The following is a 15,408-nucleotide window of genomic DNA, read 5'->3' as shown; positions in this document are numbered from 1 at the left end:
TGTTTCTAATAAAGTGGTCAATGAATGGAAGCACAAGATAGTATAGTATAGTATGGTGTATAGTATAGTATAGTATAGTATGGTATGGTGTATAGTATAGTATAGTATAGTATGGTATGGTGTATAGTATAGTATAGTATAGTATGGTATGGTGTATAGTATAGTATAGTATAGTATGGTATGGTGTATAGTATAGTATAGTATAGTATGGTATAGTATGGTATGGTGTATAGTATAGTATAGTATGGTATGGTGTATAGTATAGTATAGTATAGTATAGTATAGTATAGTGCACTGTAGCAAAGTTGGATGTTTCTAATAAAGTTGCCAGAGAGTGGAAGCACAAGATAATATATTATAGTATAGTATAGTATAGTATAGTATAATATAGTATAGTATAGTATAGTATAGTATAGTATAGTATAGTATAGTATAGTAGGTTATAGTCTACTATACTATAGTCTAGTTTAGTAGGTGTTTCTGATAAAGTGGCCAGTGTGAAATTTAAAATCACAGCTTCTTTACTAAAAACGTATTGTGAACTGAACTGGCTGCTGTGGGTGGGGCTTAATCTCCCCTCCTATCAGGAGGAGTGTGTGGGAGTGGGCGGGGCCTGGCATATGGGAAAATCTGTGGGGTGTGTGTGTGTGTTCAGAGTGTGTGTGTGACTCAGCTGAGTGAAGAAGCAGCCGGCTGTGAGTGTGTGTGTGTGCTGAGTGTGGGTTTGGAGTGTGTGGCTGGACTGTAGCCGAGCTCTGGACGCTGGTCTGACTGTGTGTTTGTGTGTGTGTGTGGCTGGACTGTGGCCGCTGGTCTGACTGGATCTGTATTGGAGTTTAGAGGAGTTGAACTGGTTGAACTGGGCTGGGTTGAGGAGCAGTATGGATTAATCTGGATGTGTAGAAATGCTGCTGAACACCACCTGACCTCTTTACCTGGACTTTACACAACATTTACATACAGCTCAGAGGTAAGAGTACTGTGTGTGTTTGGATATGCATGTGCATCTAATATGTATGTATATTTTATTATATATTCCTCAAACTACAGTTTATATACTGATACTGATACTGGCCTGTCACGATACATTTTTTTTGCACACTATATTTTGTCCCAGAAATTATTGCGATAAACAATATTATTGTCATTTTAAGAGCATTAAATGCGTACTTTACTGATATACTGATAATAATAGAATAGAAAAACAAAGCAATTATACCCTTCTTGAAGAAGACATCAAAGTTGCATTTAATCATAGTTTGGGAAATATACCCATTTTATTTCTCTGTATTACAGTTTCTGCTCTTTTGAGTTGAGATGAATACATAAATTGTATACTCATACTGTACCTGTAGTTCAATCTACTGTATGCATTTGTAATTGAGAGTGTTCGATTGTTTCTGCACATTTTATTTATTTTATGTTGATTTTATTACCCGTAATTTAACTATTGCACAGTTTCTCCTCTTTTAATTGAGTTAGATTGGGATATAATACTCATATTTCACCTATAATATGTGATTATACTCTTTTGAGTTAAATTGTAATTTAAGACTAAATATTTTTTCAGTCTATTACAATTTCAGCTCTTTTGAGTTAGATTAATACAGCACCCACACTGCACCTATACTACAGTTTATGCATATTTTATTGAGTTATTTAATGGAGTTATGCTCTTGTAATTGAGTTATATTGCGATACAGCACACTAAGATCCTGCTGTTACTTTACGATGCAATACCCATATTAGCAGTAAAATACAGTTTCTGCTTTCCATTGGCTACCAGTTGATGCTCGCATCAAATTCAAAACTCTTACAATCGCCTACAAGGTGATGACAGAACAGGCTCCTTCCTACCTGCACTCGCTCCTGAAGGCTTACGCTACCTCCCGGCCGCTGCGCTCCTCCAATGAACGTCGCCTCGCTTTACCAAACACTCACACAAAGCAATCCAGACTGTTCTCATACAGAGTTCCCCAATGGTGGAACAAACTACCTTCCACTACCAGATCAGGAGAATCTCTCACTATCTTTAATAAACTCCTGAAGACAGAGCTCTTCAAAGAGCACTTACTCTCCTAACACCTCTAACTAACTACCTTCTACTACCAGATCAGGAGAATCTCTCACTATCTTTAATAAACTCCTGAAGACAGAGCTCTTCAAAGAGCACTTACTCTCCTAACACCTCTAACTAACTACCTTCTACTACCAGATCAGGAGAATCTCTCACTATCTTTAATAAACTCCTGAAGACAGAGCTCTACAAAGAGCACTTACTCTCCTAACACCTCTAACTAACTACCTTCTACTACCAGATCAGGAGAATCTCTCACTATCTTTAATAAACTCCTGAAGACAGAGCTCCTCAAAGAGCACTTACTCTCTTAACACCTCTAACACACTAACTACTTCTAACCTCACTTCCTTCTTCCCCTCCTTCACTCCTCTATCCTATTATTCCCCTTTGACCTCCTTTTATCCCTATCCAAAGATGTTTTACCTTTAAACTTATTTTACATTGTACTTGATTATTGTAAGTCGCTTTGGACAAAAGCGTCTGCCAAATGTAATGTAATGTAATGTAATGCTTTCTTTATTTAATTTTATTGTGATTTTGTACCCATACTTTCACAGTTTCTTTGCTCTTTAAATTTAGATTGAGTTAGATTGTAATTTAATACTCATATTTTACCTATAATACGTAATTATGCTCTTTTGGGTTAGAGTATGATTTAGTATCCATTGTTTCAGTATAGTACATCTTCTGCTCTTTTAAATTGAGTTAGATTAATACAGCACCCGTGCTGTACCTATAGTACAGTTTATGCATTTTTAATTGAGTTGTAATTTAGGATGCAATATTTTTAATCTATTACAATTTCAGCTCTTTTGAGTTGAATTTGAATTAATACATTACACATACTGTACCTGTAGTACAGTTTAGGCATTTTTAATTGAGTTATTTAATTGAGTTCTGTTCTTGTAATTGAGTTGCATTGCCATTTGTCATTTTAAGAGCATTACTATTTATTATGTTTATTATTATTTTAATTATTGCAATAAGCAATATTAGTCATTTTAAGAACATTTAAATGCCACTGACATAATGATGATAAAGTATATCAAAACAAAGAATTATACATTTTTAAAGATAAAAAAATGAGTTAATCATATTCATAAAAAACATATATTTTGGAACAGAACATATACACTGTTTTCATGGAGTCACAGCTTACACAACTATTTCAGAGTGGTTTTATTTGTAAATCATAAGAATATTTCAATATTTAAACACACTTTTTACAGTAAAAGTTTATTTTACTGTACACTACAATAACAAACACACACACACACACTCCGAGAGAGTATAAACCCTGTGTATGATTTACGCTGAGCATGTGTCAGCGCTGACCTCACACCTCCTCCGGAACTGACCAAAGTCCAGGATAATCTCTCTGCATTACGTCTTCCCTTCCTCACAGCTCAAAACACTCAGACAGGATGTGAAAATAATAAGATAAGACTTTATATGGACTTAAAACTGGAACGATAGAATCATCACTGCTGAATTAAAGCTCAGTTATCAATTTACAGCTGCTGCATTTTATACAGTAAAGACATGGTTCTGAATGATCTAGAACGGCTTGGAGTTAAATAAAATGTGCTTTAAAATGGAATTTTAGAGCTCTTATTCTTCTCTGCTCTGCTGAAACTGAGACTCAGTCCTTAATCATGTTAATCTGAGCTAAAGGCTAAAGCTAAAGCTGCTGTTTCCATGTGGGTCAGCCAGACGTCTTCCTGTAGCAGTTTTCTCTAATATATACACACACAGTACTGTGCAAAAGCAAATTACACTAATCCGTTTATCAGTAACTCTTTAAAAAGAGACTACCTTTATGAAGGGTTTATAAAGGGTTTACAATTAGTTTATTAATGGTTACTAATTAGGTTGTAAATGCCTTAAAATCATTAATAATCAGTTATAACACATACATAGAAAGGGCAACAATGACCTGTTGTTTTAGCCAAATAGTGAACTATTCAGTCTTTACTGTTGCCCTTTCTACGTATGTGTTATAACTGATTATTAATTATTTTTAAGTCATTTACAACCTAATTAGTAACCATTAATAAATTAATTGTACCGGTAAACCATTTATAAACCCTTTATAAAGGTAGTCTTATTTTAAAGTGGTACCCATTTATCTCAGCAACACAAGTGTTTTTACCTGAAAAAAGCACCAGATATGATTTGAACAGATGTAAATAAACATAAATACAGTAAAACGTAACAAGTAATAATTCTCATTTTTAACTATAAGTATGTTTTATATCCTGTGAGCCGAGCTGAAGAATAAAGTGTAGAGATTCCAGATTTCTCCTGGATGCTCCTCAGCCAGCATGTGTTTATATATGTTCAGTTCCGTCAGCAGCTCACCTGATTTACCACATTTACCAGTAATTTACCAAACCAGGTGTTGACTAATATGATGAGAACTAGAAATAAATAACTCTATTAAACTCAGATTAAGAGGAGGAGAGATAAGGAGATGTTTTAATTGTTTTAAGTAAAACAGGGCTGTAAAAGCTGTAACTGATTTTTGTAAAATTGCAGTTAGTATTTATTGTAATGCTGTAATGTGTTTTACTGAGATAATAAACACTTACTGTACAGTTAAGAAGCCCCCTCTCTCTCTCTCTCTCTCTCTCTCTCTCTCTCTCATATATATATATATATATATATATATATATATATATATATATATATATATATATAACACAATATAAAGTGTATAATGCAGATTATGCTGCGTGTGCAGAAATGATACTGTAAATAATACTGTAATAAACTGTATTTATATATTGTAAATATACATGGAAAGGAAACTCTATGGACTGTAATAGAAACTTTCTGCACTGAGCTTTTACCCTCTCGTACCTTTAACCCCATCTAATGTACACACACACACACACACACACACACACACACACACACACACACACGCGCTTCTGTGTATGGAATGAAACTGGTGAACATTTCTAACCTGGGTGTGACTCTGACAAACACACCTTTTACCTCACACCTTCTCTCTCTTATATCACTTATCTCTCTCTCTCTCTCTCTCTCTCTCTCTCTCTCTCTCTCTCTCTCTCTCTCTCTCTCTATAGGGTGTAGTATGTTAGTTTATATTGCAGTGTTCCGCATGTGACATCAGTGTATTGTGAGAATAGAAGGACTTTCTCTTTCTGTATCTGTTTGTCTCTCTCTCTGTCTGAATCTCTGAATGTCTCTCTCTCTCTCTCTCTCTCTCTCTCTCTCTCTCTCTCTCTCTCTCTCTCTCTCTCTCTCTCTGTATAGTTATGTTGGTGTCTTTCTCACAGTTTTACTCAGAACTGTTGTGTGTAAATATATTGCAGAACCTAATAATAACATGTTGGGCTGCCAATTTGCTTGTAATGAAATGTAATGTTGTGTAATATTGCATTGTTTGAAACTACACCCGTTTATTAAACCTATTAAAAATGATTTAATTTATTAATGGAAAGAATATCTATTTTTAAGAATATCCCTGTGTGTAAAAGAGTGTTCGCCCCTAAATCTTATAGCTTGGTTGAGCCACCCTTGGCAGTAAAATAACATTAAAGATACCATTTTTACCCAGTCTCTCTTTTTTTATATATATATAAATAAATAATTAACACTGATCTTAACTGTGGTGAGTGAGATCCTGCAGTTCTTTAAATTCTTTAGTTGTTCTGGGTTCTTTTTTATGGATCTCCTGGATGAGTTCTTCATGCCCTTTTGGAGTAATTTTGTTCGGTCGGCCGGTCACTCCTGGGAAGGTTCACCAGTGTTCCATTAGTGTTTTCTCCATTAGTGAATCATAGTGAATCACTGTGGTTCTCTGGAGTCCCAAAGCTTTAGAAATAAATGAATTTATAATCTTTTCCAGACTGATAGATGATCAATGACTTTGTTTTTTTCTCATCTGTTGTTGAGTTTCTTCAGATGGGGTTTAATAATAATAATGTGCTGCTTTTATCTGAGATATTTTATCTGCTTCATGTTGTCAAACTGGTTCTATTATTTAAGTGATTTCTTGATGATTCTACAGGTCTGTAGGTTCTATTTGTCTGATATTAAACTTTGTTTGATAATCTAAAAAAATGTAAGTATGACAAAAATGCAAAAACACTATAAATCTGTGAGGTGTGTGGGAGCTGTGTTTATGGTGAGCAGGTAGCGTGATGTTGTGCTGGGCTGCATTCCTGCATGTGGTCTCTGTGCTGTACTGGTTTATAGGGGCTGTGAGGGAGTTTAGCCTCCGTTTAGCCTCAGGACACGATGTCGTACCACCTGCCCACATTCTGATCAGTCTGAGCTCAGGAGAAGATGAGTGATAAAGACCTGAAATATTTACCTGCATATTTGTGTTTTTTGTAGCCTGTCGGGATTTTAGAAAACATGCTATTTGATTTATTTAGGATATGTATTTCTGTCCTTTATACCTCAAACTAGTGCTAGAAGTATCATTTCAGCTATGTTTGACCGTGCAATATTACTAGAGGCAAGTTACTATTAGTGCATCTAAAAAAAAAAATGAATATCATTTGAAAAGTTACTTTATTTCAGTAATTCAGTTTAAAATGTGAAACTCATATATTACAAACACAGAGTGATCTATTTTAAGCCTTTATTTATTTCACTGTTGTTGATTATGGGACAATTAGAATACTATATAAGACCAATTGATATTTTTGGTAAGCAGTGTGGGCAGTGTGCCAAGTCCTGCTGGAAAATGAAATCTCCATAAAAGTTGTTTTCAGCAGAGGGAAGCTGTAAGATATGAAGTGCTGTAAGATTTTGTGGGAAAACAAAACTGCACTGACTTTAGACTTGATAATAAAACACAGTGGATCAACACCAGCAGATGACATGTCTCTCCAAACCATCACTGATCATCAGTAAATTTCACATTTCATTTGTAAATCAAGGGATCAGAGTCTGGAGGAAGAGTGGAGAGACACACAGTCCAAACTGCTCGAGGTCTAGTGGGAAGTTTCCACCAATCAGTGATGGTTTAGAGAGACATGTCCGTCATCTGCTGGTGTTGATCCACTGTGTTTTATTATCAAGTCTAAAGTCAGTGCAGTTTTGTTTTCCCACAAAATCCTGTAAGCCATAATCATCAACAATAAAATAAATAAATGCTCAAAGTAGATCACTCTGTGTGTAATACATCTATATAATATGAGTTTCACATTTTAAATGTAACTACTGAAATAAAGTAACTTTTTAATGATATTCACATTTTTTGAGATGCACTAGTATAGAAGGACCAACCACATCCAACAGGATTAACTGTGGACGTTGTAAGAGGAAGCTGTCTGAAAGGGATGTTCGGGTGCTAACCCGGATTGTATCCAAAAAACATAAAACCACGGCTGATCAAATCACGCAGAATTCAATGTGCACCTCAACTCTCCTGTTTTCACCAGAACTGTCCGTCACCACAATCAATTATTGTGCTCTAAAACCAGGTGTTTCAGGTTCATTGTCCAACACCTGTAAATCTTGATTTTAAATGTCTGATTTGTCTTCATATCTGTAGCTAATCTGATTTAGCCTGTAGCATTCTTCACCCCGCATGCCTGACTGTACACATGGTTAGCTAACCTCCAGTGGACGGAGTGTGACGGGCTGATCATTAGCTGTATTGATCTGGTATTGATCAGTGGAGTGTTGTGTAATGTTCTGAGAGCTGTGTACTGATTGGACGGTGTTATGTAAAGTCTGGTATGGAGGTGTTCTCCAGCGCTGGAGCTGTTCTGGATGTTTTATCGGACCTCCCCGTGCTGGATTAGCGTGTCTGAGGCCGGGCATGGGGGCAGGGCGAGGGGCTTAGCGTTAGATCCACATGGTCACGTCTGATACGGAGCGATGACCCTGATCTGTTTTGCCCCAGTTTTATTGACTGGGTGGAGGAATGTGATATTTGACCATATGTTATAGATTTTACTGTGTGCATTTTCACCACATGCTTTTAATATTATATATCATATAATATCATACACTGATCATTTACATTATAAATGAATACTGAAGATTATAAAGGAATACATAATGAATCATGTAGTCGCTTAAAAGTGTTATAAAAACAAAATACTCTGTAAAGCATTTAAGTGCTCTTATCTGGGGAGCTGTTAACTAGTGGTTTTTAAGGCTGGTATCTCTGATGAACTTATCCTGCTTGCTCTTCCTTTTATGGGGCGGTCCTGATGAGAGCCAGTTTCATCATCATAATCTGGATTAGAACATTACTCAAATATTCACTATTCACTGTATACCTGTAACTCTACCTCTTCACTACTTTACTTTACTGATGCTCTCAAACACTTTATTAAGAGACAAGAAATTCAAGTAATTAACTCTTGATGAGTTCAGCACAGCTGTTAACTGAAAGCCTGAATTCCAGGAGACTCTACCTCATAAAGCTGACTGAGAAAATCCAGCAGAGATGTTCAAAACTGTCTAATCTAAGCAAGAGGAGCTACTTGGAAGAATGTAAAATATAAAACGTACTCTGGTTTCCATATGTTCCATATGTTTTTCTTCATAGTTTGGATTACTTTAGTGTTAATCTACAATGCAGAACATTTTAAAATAAGGAAAAAACATTTAATTTAAGGTGTGTCCAAACTTTTGACTGGTACTGTACATTACATTACATTACATTTGGCAGACGCTTTTGTCCAAAGCGACTTACAATATTGTATGTGTGCAGCAAGAAGTAGATGGTTCCAGTGTAATGATTTTATTGTCTCTTTAAAAAGTGTATGATTGTTTATTTATGCTGTTCTGTTATCCCTATGTCAGTAGCATTTAATCGTTGTAAAATTACAAAAATATTGTGTATCACATTAATTTCTGGGGCGATATATTGTATATAATATTTAAGTTTATTTGATCTATTTGCTGTGTAGATTGTGTATCATTGCAGACAGAAAACAGCATTCTTCATTTTTGATTCTCTTGATTTTTTTCCCCTATCAATGGAGATAATTCAGGTCTGAAAGGGTTAAGGCTAGTTTGGTGATTGGACTCGAGCAGTAGAAGTGGAAGTGTTGCGGGTTTGATAGGATTCAGGAAATGATCATTAGCTGGAACTCAGTAAATGTAGGTTATTACTGATATGATGGTGTCATACAGTAAATCATTGATCTCTGATTGAGGAAGATGTGTTAATTACTGATCTGGATCAATTATTAATGGACTGAATGATGACGTGCATAATCTGAATTTTTAAAAGATGAATTGATGATTTCGTTCTTGAAATTGATGTGTTAAAGCAGGAAAAATAGACACTAGATGACTGGGGCAGAACATCTCCAGAATAAGGGTGTGTACCATATCGCATTGTAGGGAATAATAGCACCAACATTTTTTAATATGGTGAACAATATTATTTTATACCCTGAAATATGGTACCATATCACCCATCCCTAATTATCACATCAGGGAACTACTTTTATACTGTTTTTAGCAAAAGAAAAATTCACACTGTTCTCATTTCCCATTATATATCTACTAGAGACTATAGATTATATCTGTCCAGTATCATTTATTTTATTTATTTTACTTATCCTGGTTATATGGAGTTATTCGGAGTGTATTATTATTATTATTAGTATCATGACTGATCATTCTGGATAATTGACTTCTGTTACAAATCTGATAAAATTCTTGTATTTTTTAATATCTCAGTTAGGGGTGTGCCATATCATATTGTATTGTATGCAATAATAAAATTAAAAAAAAAAAAGTCATTTTGTTGCAGTAGTGTAGGGGTCGGCAATAGGCGTCCCGCGGGATAGATGTGGCCCGCAAGCATAAAACATCTGGTCAGTGAGGTTGTTTGAACTGTAATGAACGATAATGTAAAAAATACTCTTCTCTGGTGAGCTTTTGTTTACATTCCTTCCCCGTCTCTCTCTGTTGCGCTCGGTGTCACTTTATTTTCCACCCGTTTTTGGCCTCCCTACCCCCTTATAAGGGTGTTTATTCCTGGCCGTGTCCCAAATCACTAGCTGGGGCAGCGCTTGTGTATTCTTTTTGTACTTGCCAAAAGGAAATACTGCTTCAAGGAATTTTGAACAGTGATCAGGTAAAAATGTCATTGGCTGATGGCTCATTGAGGCTCAACCCACCTCACAACCTACAGAACTTCTTTAAGGATCTGATGTAACGTTAATCTTGGTGCCAGGAACCACCAATGACTAGGGCTGCAACTAATGATTATTTTAGTAGTCGACTAATCTGCCGATTTATTTTTCAGATTAATCGATTAGTCAGTAGTTATTTCTGCCATTCCCTTTCTCTCTTTTTTCTGTGGAAATGGCTCCTTTTTCTAACTTTCACTATTGTTTCAGAACTATAGAAACAGCTGAATATGGGATTTAAATGGCCTTCAAATGGCCAGAACATTGTCCTTTGAATTTGAGTTGAGTGTTACCCGGCTATTGTTGTGTTTTTGTCAATTAGTGGACAATGAATACTTGGAGTCGACAACTTTTTATAATTGACATTGTCAATTATATCGATTAATCGTTGCAGCCCTACCAAACATCCTTCAGTGGTTGGTTTTAATGTTATGGCTGATTATTATATTTGCTCACAGTCTGGCAGTGCTGTAGTGTTTGCCTGTCAGACTCACACAATGTCTCCAACTGACCACGTCCAATTACAGTGCATGTGGACGGTTCAGTGGGATTATAACTGGGTCAGGTTCTCCTTGGTGTTCTGCTGCAGCTCCTGTACAGTGTGTTCTCTGGCCTGAAACTGGTGGAAGTGCAGGGTCATGTGACCTCAAGCAACTACCAATAATTATCCCAGATCTGCTGAACAGTGAAGCTTGTAGTGAAGGCCCAGATCCTACTGAAGAACTGCTGCTCTATAAAAAGACTCTGAGGCTACTTTCGGGTAGTGTACCTCTTGGTGAGAGATTATTTACTACTAGGCATGCCTCTATGATGCACCTTTAAAAACCCAGTTTGTGCCCAGTTTACAGTCTTTGAGAAATTTGAGTACATCATCAGAATCATTAGAAGCTGAAGAATTTGGTCTTATTATTCCCTTTTTCCTATGAGAAACCTGGAGCACTTTTTTAATGATCTTTAGAGCTTGATTTTGGGGTGTGTCAGTGTGTCTTTGCTATCATAACAATGAGAAAAGGACACCTTGTGCGGCCCGAAACCCACAAAAAGCATGTACTACTTCTCTTAATTAATCATGGGTGTGGTTAATTTGGGCGTAACAAGAAATAAACCAATCAGAGATTCACTTACTCTTCATTTCCTTTAAGAGCCAGGTGCACTCTGACTTATAACTGGTGGATTGCTATTTTAACGATGCAGCTACCTGGACGTGTCCAACAAACGCTTCTCAGCAGAGGAAACTGAGCTGCTTGTTCACACTCATTCATTCTGTTTGTTGTTGATGTAAAAGTTGGGATTGTGTGGGGTGTACGTTCATGCGGTGTGCCTATGTTGCCAAGTTAGCGATGAATGTCTGACTGTTGGCGTCTGTCTAGGTTGTATTCAGTCAGTGGAGCTCCTGTGTTTTCTGTTACCAAGATAAACAAGCAAAACTCCAGAAATGTACCTGAACACACCTCATTTCATAACCAGAACACCACGCCCATCAGTGTAGATATATTCAGAAGCTCTGCTGCTATTTAAACCAGGCAGGAGGAAGGAGTGAAAATAGACTGTTGGTGGGGTGTAAGATAGCAATGAATCTGATGGGGGCCAGTTTGAGTATCCAACTGGCATTTTTTAGCAGGACAATGCTCACCCACACACAGCGAGCATTTCCATTATTTTTTTCTTTTTAACAGTGAACTTCTTGTTGTTATATATATATATATATATATATATAGTGTTGGATGTGTCCTGATGGTGTCGGCTGTGCTGGTGAGGTCGGGATGATTCAGACTTTTCGTGTTTCGCTTCTGGAAAAAGAAAAATCAAACCATGTCGTCACCGTGTCGATCAAAACAATTAACATCCTGCCATTGTTCCTGTAGGGGTCACCAGATGCTCCACAGTGTGTGTGTGTGTGTGTGTGTGTGTGTGTGTGTGTGTGTGTGTGTGTGTGTGTGTGTGTGTGTGTGTGTGTGTTGACATTTAGATGAGTGTATCTCCACATGTTTTAGCCAGATTATTAGAAACACGTAGTATATTTTTTTTCTTCCACTCACCTGGCCACTTTATTAGAAACACCTCCAATCCCCCTGTATTTTCACTCTTTGGCCACTTCATTAGAAACACCTCCAATCCCCCTGTATTTTCACTCTTTGGCCACTTCATTAGAAACATTTTATTAGAAACACCTTCCCAGCTGTATTTTCACTCTCTGGCCAATTTATTAGAAACACCTTCAACCCCTTGTATTTTCACTCTCTGGCCAATTTATTAGAGACACCTCCTGCCCCTCTATTTGTACTCTGGCCACTTTATTAGAAACACCTCCAACCTCCTTTATTTTCTATTTTCTCTCTCTGGCCACTTTATTAGAAACACCTTCAATCCCCTGTATTTTCGCTATTTGGCCACTTTATTAGAAACACCTCCCAACCCCTTGTATTTTCACTCTCTGGCCACTTTATTAGAAACACCTCCAATCCCCCTGTATTTTCACACTTTGGCCACTTTATTAGAAACACCTCCAGCCCCTTGTATATCCTGTCAATGGCAAATTTATTGGAAACACCTCCAACCCCCTGTGGAAATGAATAATTGGCTCTCAGGTTGAGAGAAGGTGTGCGTGTGTGTGTGAGTGTAGCTTAGCTGTGAGTGACATGTAGATAATCTCATTATCATAATGGAATGTGTGTGTGTGTGTGTGTGTGTGTATAGATCATTCATGACACCCTGCATACACACCCTGAACCCAAATCTGGGGTGGGGCAATGGGCAGTGTGTGTGTGTGTGTGTGTGTGTGTGTATCGTGTGTGTGTTTGTGTGTGTGTGTGTGAATCATGTACGTACGTGTGTTTGTGCAAAATGTACAGACTGAGATTATGTAACATAAGGTGTAACCTATAAGGTGTGTGTGTGTGTGTGTGTGTGTGTGTGTGTGTGTGTGTGTGTGTGTGTGTGTAATGATGGTGCTGTATAGACATGCTCACACTGAAAAACTTTTCTAATCTTTCTCTACAAGTTAGAATAGGTCTATGTTCTATAAAACAAGTTCTTCAAAAAGAGCTGTTTAAGGGCTCTGACACTTTTATACAATTAATATGCTGTTGCTGGCCACGCACATGTTTATGCTAAGTGTGTAAATGGTTAAACACAAACAGGCTGGTTGATGCTTAACTATGATAGAAGCACAAGACTCATAATTTGTACGTTCTTACGTCTCAATTATCTGCTGACTCACCACAGATAGTAGGTACAGATCCCTCCCTCAGAAGAAGTCTGCTGGCTGATCCTGCTGTGTACTGTGTAGAATACTAAACCCAAATAAACATCAATAAAGTCAGTGATCAGTGAGAGTGTCTACCTGCAATAAACTACATATAATATAAGAATACTAAACCAAAATAAACATAAAGTAATTTTTCAGTGAATGTCTACCTGTAATTGACTCTATATTTATTTGGGTTTATTTTAGTAGTATATAGAGTTAATTACAGGACACTCTCATTGACCACTGATTTTTAATGTTTATTTGGGTTTAGTATTCTAATGTTATATAGAGCTAATTACAGGTATACACTCTCACTGACCACTGTTGTATTAAACTAAACCCAAAAACATAGTCAGTGGCCAGTGAGAGTTTCTACCTGTAATTATCTCTATACAATATTGGAATAAACCCAAATAAACAAAGCCAGTGGTCAGTGAGAGTGTCTACATGTAATTAACTCTATATACCTCTAGAAAACTAAACTAAACTAAACGTTGTGTGTGTTGTGTGTGTGTGTGTGTGTGTGTGTTGTGTGTGTGTGTATCCGGGGTGTGTGCTGAGGGACAGTGTTTGCTCAGTAGGTTCTGCAGGTCAGGGTTTGGGTATTTGTTGGCAGGTGAAATGTTTTGTTCCAGTCGTGAGAGCAAGGACACGTCCCACGAGAACTCACCACAGCCTGGGAATGATTGACTCAGCCCTGAGCTGCTGTCCGGCTCTTAAAGCTGTAGATACATAAAATAATTACAGCATTAAAGTGTTTAGTTTTACGCTCTTTTTGCTGGTTTACATTTACAAAAAGGCAACAGCTTATGCACAGATAACCAAAACAACACTGAGGCAACGTGTAGAGATTCAGTCATAGGTTGCCAAGTCTATATAGAACCCTCAAGGTATAAATTCAGACCCTTGCTGGGGGGGATTGTGATAATAGTTGTATATTATAAGTCTGAAGAGACTGATGTGAGATCATACAGGAGAGAAGTTGTTGGGTTAAAGGGAAAACCAACTGCAGTTCTTACATAGTGTTCTGTATTTTACTGCATATGATCAATCATACATCATACATAATTCCTAATCAAGAGAAAACCTGTATTGACTTCCATTACAAGATGAATGTGATTTAATGTATTTTTTTAATGGTATAATGGAGATTATACATCTTTACATATATAAGCTGCAAAGTGAATCTCAGTAGATATAACTATTTTTGTGGTTTAAAAATTTTACATTTTTCCTTAAATAAAAAGTAGTATAAGGAGGTTATATTATATTTATATTGTGTTTAATACAAAAGCTGCATGTAAGGTTGAAGGGGCTGCTTACTATTCGTAAAAAAAGAAAAATCACAATGAAACGTAAAGCAAACTAATAAAATAAAAACAAATAAAAAATAAACTTATGTAAGAACTAAAAATCTAAATCTTAATTGAGAATCACTCATATATTTAAAAAAATGAGACTCAATTATTCAATGATCAATTATTATATTATTTTCTCTTATTTTGCTAGTAAAGCGAACATTTCTGTTTCATTTAAATAACAAAAAAGATGCAGAGCTTTCAGACCTCAAATAATGCAAAGAAAACAAGTTCATATTCATAAAGTTTTAAGAGTTCAGAAATAATCAATATTTGGTGGAATAACCCTGTTTTTTAATCACAGTTGGCATCATGTTCTCCTCCACCAGTCTTACACACTTTGTGATCAGTGATTTACATCACTGATATATTGTATTATATTCTGATTATATCAACACACACACTTACTTTCCTATATGTGTATCGCTGAATGATTCTTCAGCGATTCTGAAAACATAAAAAAAAAAGTTGTGTTTAGTTTATCGACCAAAAAATTGACAACAATCTTCTATTGAAACAAAGTAAAATAGACCAAAATGATCCGTTAGTTGCTGAGATTAACATTAGGTGTGGTAC

At 36.4% G+C, this 15,408-nt stretch overlaps 1 protein-coding gene and 1 long non-coding RNA gene across 4 annotated transcripts in view; both read left to right on the top strand.

Moving 5' to 3' along the window:
• The window catches only part of daam1a (dishevelled associated activator of morphogenesis 1a), an 84,632-nt gene that overhangs the window by 19,122 nt on the left and 50,102 nt on the right, over positions 1 to 15,408 (top strand). For 2 of the 3 annotated variants that reach the window (XM_049463743.1, XM_049463745.1), the window contains exon 1: positions 657 to 970. The exons of the other annotated variant lie outside the window; for it this stretch is intronic. The gene's annotated coding sequence lies outside the window, so the exon portion shown is untranslated. Of the gene's footprint in view, positions 1 to 656; positions 971 to 15,408 lie in introns of those variants that run through there. 3 annotated transcript variants of the gene reach the window in all.
• LOC125781024 (uncharacterized) overlaps positions 12,996 to 15,408 on the top strand; it is an 80,946-nt gene continuing 78,533 nt past the window's right edge. The window contains exon 1 of the long non-coding RNA XR_007424066.1: positions 12,996 to 15,077. This is a non-coding gene — a long non-coding RNA (uncharacterized LOC125781024). The remainder of the gene's footprint in view (positions 15,078 to 15,408) is intronic.

The sequence above is a fragment of the Astyanax mexicanus genome, chromosome 14 (genome assembly GCF_023375975.1).
Source record: "Astyanax mexicanus isolate ESR-SI-001 chromosome 14, AstMex3_surface, whole genome shotgun sequence".
Classification (NCBI taxonomy): domain Eukaryota; kingdom Metazoa; phylum Chordata; class Actinopteri; order Characiformes; family Acestrorhamphidae; genus Astyanax; species Astyanax mexicanus.
Note: the sequence above shows the minus strand (reverse complement) of the source record. Positions and strands in the feature narration are given on the sequence as shown.